At 37.5% G+C, this 6671-nt stretch overlaps 1 long non-coding RNA gene across 1 annotated transcript in view; it reads left to right on the plus strand.

Moving 5' to 3' along the window:
* LOC123521656 overlaps positions 1 to 3206 on the plus strand; it is a 3873-nt gene extending 667 nt beyond the window's left edge. Inside the window, exons 2-3 of the long non-coding RNA XR_006680045.1 lie at positions 1100 to 1141; positions 2144 to 3206. This is a non-coding gene — a long non-coding RNA (uncharacterized LOC123521656). The remainder of the gene's footprint in view (positions 1 to 1099; positions 1142 to 2143) is intronic.
* Positions 3207 to 6671: the final 3465 nt, after the last annotated feature.

The raw sequence follows: 6671 nt of genomic DNA on the forward strand, positions 1-6671 counted from the left end.
TGTTGTCTGTCCCCAGGGAGGAGGTCACATGTAGATCCTTGTAATCGGTTCCCCCTTTCCAACCTGCTCTCCCTCTACACTCCCAGTATCGCCACTCACACCACTGCTCCTGAAGGGATCATCGCCCTGGATTCCCTGTGTCTAAGGAGATTGTTTTACTGAAGACCATAGACCGTTATTTTTGCCTCTTTTTATTTTGGAGACTCCATCCGAGTCATGTTATAGATGCCCAGGCTTTCGAAATCTGTCCCACAGAAGTATTCTATTAAATAAATGTTTCTTATAGATAGCAAAGTTGTATCACTTCCAAAAAAATGTAAAATATAACAATCATCACAAAAGGTAGCACATTATGCACAGTTACATTGCCTATAGAGATAGTTACTTTAAAAAAAATGAAACATTGCTATGAAGTAACATTATAGAACTTTTCTAAAACCTAACAAGAATTTTTCACATTTATTTGACTTACTCCACAACTCTTTACTGAATCTAAAGGCCAGCATGTCTTCTTAAATGACCTTTTGCTTTCTTTGTGTCTGATGTTCACCATGTCATGCAACAGCTTGTCATATCTTCTCTCATTAGAATTCAGTGAGTCATATCTGTCCTTGACATTCAGATGGGATATACTCAAGGTTGAGCATAGGTTTAGCTCACAGGACTTAATTTTCTTCAGTTTCCACCTGAACTTGTTTATGAGTAATTGATGGTCTGTTCCAAAGTTAGCCTTTAGCCTTATTTTGGCTGATGAGATTGAACTTTACTATCATCACTTCCCACAGAGTCAATTTGATTCTTATGCATTCCACCTGTCGAAGTCTATATGTATATTTGCTGTTTATATTGTTGGAAAATATTATTTACAATGAAGAATTTGTTGGTCATACAAACTTGTATCAAGTGATTGATCTCCAGCTTCTTTTCTAACACCAAGGTCATGGTTTACAATTTTCCCCCCTCTTTGTTTCCAATTTCTGCATTCCAATCACTAATCATTATCAATTTATCTTTTTTTTTTTTTATTAACCAGGAGGGGGGAGAGAGGGTGGGGTGGAAACTATCAATTTATCTTGAATGCTTGTTTGCTCAATTACAGATTGAAGAATTTGGTGGACTTCCTCGATTACTTCATCACTAGGTATCATGGTTTATGCATAAATTAGAATAATGGTTGTATTAACTGGACTTTCTTGTACTCAAGCCCAACTCACTGCCACTGAGTAGATTCTGATATCGACCCAAAAGACGGAGTCCAACAGTCCCTGGGGTTCCCAAGATGGTAACTTGGTAGACAACCTCATTGTTCTCCTTTGGACTGGCTGGTGGTTTTACACGACTGGCCCTGCACTTCGCAGCCCAATTTGTAATCCACTGTGCTATCAGGGCTCCTGAAATATAGATATCATCCCGTCACAGAGAGTGTTGTATGTCAAGATAGATTTTGAAATGTTCTTTTCGGCGGTGAGTGTGATGCATTCTTGTATTCATCATCCTGGCATACTAAACCATGTGATTATCTTACCCAAAATGGTCAATACCAGTTCATTTCAAGTCACTAATGCAAAGGATATGGATCTTTATGCATTCTATTTCATTTTTGACTATTTTCAATCTTCCTAGTTTCACATTTTGTACTATTCCATGTTTTGATTATTCAACTACTTTCATCGTGGAAAGGAGAACATTTTGTTCTTACTGGGATAGCCATTTACCTTGGATCCATATTTGCCTTCTGTGCTCTCAGTGCTTTTTTCCCAATCATTCATAGGTTTATTCATGGCATCCCACACAATATTGCCTTGGAATGTCTGTTTAGGGACACAATCACAGCACCAGCTAGGTGGCAGTACCTTACATTGTTGGGGCCCTGTTCTCTAGGAGGCTGCATGTGCTCTAAACTTGTGTCTAATACAAGGGGATTTCAAAAAGTTTGTGGTGAAATTCTGTTATCTTTTATCTCCATTTTCCCATGAAATTTTAAAATCCCTGTCACATATGGTGCTGTTTCCCCAAGATCCAGGATTCATGGGTGAAGGAACCCAAGGGTGAAAATGTGACTGGCATCACTCCCTATTACCTGAAGTAACTTACTCACAGTTTTTGCTCCCAGTCTTCATGATGTTATGTTCTGTGTTTCTAGAGACTTTGCTTCCAAAGGGAGGACTATTCCCACCAGTAAATACAACATTGATTCCATTGAACTGAAAGTTAAAGAGAAGTTAAAGAATCTGGCCACTAGGACACCTTGTGCCACCAGATCAACAGGCAAAGAAGAGAGTAATCATGGAGATCAGTGTGCGTGATCCTGATTACCAAGGGGAAATTGAATGGATATCCCCTGGCATATTGGGCTATCCTGGACTGCTAACTGGAAGGTCATCTATTCAAGCTCACTAGCTACTCTAAGGGGAAACCAAGTTTAGGTCACCCTATATTGTGGGTTTACTTGTGTCTACCCCAAAGTGGTTATAATCACACATAGGAATCGCTTGTCTTTGCTATGTCAAGATTAATGTAATGGAAGGTTTTAGCAACACTACATGACTTAAACACCCTCTAGGCAAACGACCATGACTAACTGTAGTGGTTGTTGAGGGCAAAGGGAATATGAACTTGGTGGTAGAAAACAGGAGTTCTAAATACCAGTTAGGATCCTGCTGCAGAAACTAGAATTGTAATTGTTATTAATATTTATTATTTTGTTACATTTGTATATGTGTGGGTACCCATGTGCACACACACATACATAAATATTTTTTCTAGTGAAGGATGGGGGATGGGGAAAGGAGCTCTGGAACTAATTTTGGTTACACAACTCATTTTAAAAGCAATTTAACCATAGATGTATGTGATACGTGAGTACTATATCAAGAAAACCATATTAAAAAAAAAAAAGGAAGAAAACTTGACCAAGGGCAATCATAGGTGAAGGGAAAAGGGTTGTCATGTAGCGGCTATTGAGTTTATGTCCATGGTGGTAGAATAATTTGGAAAAGGTTATCAATAGTGTGTTGATAGTGGCTGTACAGCATGAAAAGTATAATCAGTGACACGGAATTTTATAAGTAGAAGTTGTGGAATTAGAAAAAAGATTACCTAGGGGCATGTTAGGGGAGGTTGGAGGTGGGCTGAGAAAATGGAACTCTGAAAATGGGTAAGAGGAAAAAATGCTCTGAAATTGATTGTGTTGATGATTGCCCCGCCCTTCTTAGTATGATTGAATGATTAATATGATTGTATGATATGTGAATTATATGCCAATAAAACGTTTAAAAATATCTCTTTGTTTTCTTCCCTTATTACAGTCACTAACATAAAGCAATAAGGACCATGTTTTGTAGGTATTCAACTAGTAAGAGTGGATACTGCATTAATTTTTGCTAGAAACTCCCTTGCTTATGGTTTCTTTGTTACAAGTCTCAACTGAATGCTCTATTTGCATTGTCCTTGCAGATACGCTGTGCTTCAAACTTCTAAGCAGCCGTAAGACTGATAGGAATAAGACACATACACCCATGGGCATCAACCATTCCATTAATCACAGGTAAACATAATACCCATGAAATGGTTGATGCCCGCGGGTGTATTTAGTTGGTAGTTACTCCCTAGTGCATTTCTAGCTTTAGAAATTCATATTGCTTTATGTACGTTATCTCAGTAATCTATACCATCTATGTGTGTGATAGGAAAATTAAAGAAACTGAGAATAAATAAAACAAGCATTAAAAAATAATTTCTATATATACTAGTATGTGTCTTAACTAGATATTTTGTAGCTTGTTTTATATAGCTATGAATCTTTTGCTCTAAGATGTATACTGCAGTCCTGGCGGTACTTAACAAGGATAAACAGCACAAGGACAAGCAGGCAACTAAAAAATAAACATGGAAAAATGTATAAATAGAAAGATTAAATATTTACATCCATTGTGTACCAGACCATAATTTGAAAAGAAATGCATCTGCAAGGTATTGGCAGAGGGCCAGATGCAGGGAGTCACAGGTTGGGAGGCTATTTAGAAGGGGGTGAGATGGAAAACAGTCTGCCACTAAGTGTCATAAACTCTTAGAAATTTTTAAGTGACAAGGGAAGATAATGTCAATTGTGAAAGGGGATATATATATATATATATATATATATATAGAGAGAGAGAGAGAGAGAGAGAGAGAGAGAGAGAGAGAGGTGTTATGTCAAGAAAATGGTTCACATGTTGTAGAGGGTAGAAGCAGGTAGGTTCCAAGTAAGTCCGGGGACACAACTTCATTCATGCCCTTGACTATAAATTCTTACATAGCAAACTGACCAATCTCTTGTGAGATGGAGATCGGGAGTTACAATCATTCTGTGGGAGTTACAAAAGCATGGCTAGAAACACTACAGAAAAACTGTTCGTTGTACCTTTTCCCCGTGGGCATTTTAAATGCTTCAATACATATTACAGAGTTCACAAAGTTTGTGGAGATACTCCAGTATCTTTTAATTCCGTTTTTTACACACCAAAAAAGCCCCTTCTCTATTTTCCGATGGTGAGTACTACAGGGACTCTGACGGGTCTAAGTCACATATTATATACACAACCTATAACCTGACTTTCAGAGATGATCACTGTTAACAGTTTGGTGCATGTCTACCATTAAAAAAAAGCTTATTTAACACAGGTACTTATTAGAAAGCAGAAGTATAATTCCTCTCATTCTTTTTTTTTTTTTGGTGTCTGATCCTTCCTCCAGATGCTTCATGCCCTCCTGATTGTTTTCATTTAGTTAAACCCCAGCTACTTGCCTCTTGGGTTTTTGTCACTGTGTCTCAGAGCAGTGCAATTTGTATGATTGAGATGGGAAAACCTTTGGGAAACCTTTATTTATGCATTCCGCAGGTCCCGGATTAAATTTGCTTTGCTCGGTTTTCCTCCTTCGTGCCTAAGAGCCTGCTATCAACCCTTTGAAAACAGATCCCAACTTCCCTTCTGCTCACAGAAACCAAAGAAACTAAATTAAGATCAGGTTTACCCACCTTCATGATGTCTTACCTTTCCAGAGATATCTCTGCAAAAACCTCTGTTTCTGCCCTGCCACTGACTCTGCCCACGTTGGCTCTTCGCATTCCCCGGGTTCCCTGACGCACTTTTCTCCAGTAGGCATGACTTGTAACTTAAATATCTGACACATTTTCCAAAGTGCAGAACAAGTATACTTGTTCAAAGTAAATGATCTTGATGGATAATCTTGTGACTTACAAAATGTGAGACTCACAAGTGGAAATGACTTCAAATTTTCAGTATTGGTCACACAAACGTACCAATAGTTCATTTAAAAAGTATTTAAAGTACAATGTGCAGGAAAACAATGGAAAAGAAAGGGTATACTTAGAAAATTTAAGGATGTCACTTCATAGTTTGCTATTAGTTATTTATGTATATATCATCTATGTATATATGTATATTACTCAGGTACTTTAACATATAGTTTGCATTGAAATCATTTTCTCCTTAAACTCAAACAGTCCTTGACTGTCAATTTAGGAAACTTGAAAAAACCAACAGGGATTAAACTCTACACATTTCAAATGACTACTGTATAATATTCTTCATTCCAGCCATTTTAAACTATGTCTTTAGTCAGAAATCAAATCCATTTCTACTTGAGCAATCTACTTTGTCCAAATAGGAAGCAGCATTCAAGATTATATTCTGACTATTGGTATTAGGGAAGGCGAGTAAGATTACTAGAAAAATCAGCATATTCTTTTCACCTTACAATAAAATTGTGTTGTTCTGAAGGTTGAAAGAAATCAGGAAAAAAAAAATAATAAAAGAAATCAGGTTTAGAAAGTGCCCCACTGTGAAAGGCCCAGAGGAGATGTGATTCAAATGACTCTGTACTCCAAATCTTTCCAAAGTGATTCATAGGTCTTCATTATTTCCCCCAGTTCAAATCTATTCATTTTTTTTTCACTACCATGTATTGATGATCAATAGTGAGTCGAAAGGGAACTACAGAATAAAATATTGTTCAGCTGTTTTCTGTGGATCAGAATAAGTTACCCATGTATGTAATGGTTGTACTTCAGAGGGTCTATTTTAGACTTCCTAATGCTAGCCCCAGTTTTTAGACCATTTTCCACATATTCCGATGAAGCAGCATAGAAATGTGTGTGGTGGAAATATATGTCTCTCCATTAAGACTCACTCGACGTTAAAATCAAGTTGTTGGCTTTTTATTGGTCTATTCCATCTTTAAACATTTTATTCCTCAAAATATCATTGCTTCCTTCCTTGCAACTTTACAAGTTCTTTCTGAATTAGATGGGAAAGAGAGACTTTTTTTTCACACGATACAATAACGAATTAGATGATGAGGTTACAATCTATTTCTTTTTCTCCATTGACAAATATCAAAAAGGAAAAAATGTATGTGAACATAGTAACGTCAGCTTCAGGGTATGCAATCTTTAGAACTCATTGTTTATGGGGCCGATGTGGAAGCGAATCAAACTGTGAGTGTCCGTGTGCGGGAGGAAGAAAAACACTTCACAACGCGCCAGGCTAGTCATATATGACTGTAATCTTGGGAGTGTGTACATGGCTCTCCTTTCTCCTCCCTTCACCCCCGTATTTTCTGGATCCAGATCCCGGATATGCGAATCCGTATCTTGGCGTTCTCAGAGC

Source organism: Echinops telfairi, unplaced genomic scaffold (genome assembly GCF_000313985.2).
Source record: "Echinops telfairi isolate 266 unplaced genomic scaffold, ASM31398v2 ScPeMD7_31;HRSCAF=116, whole genome shotgun sequence".
Lineage (NCBI taxonomy): Eukaryota > Metazoa > Chordata > Mammalia > Afrosoricida > Tenrecidae > Echinops > Echinops telfairi.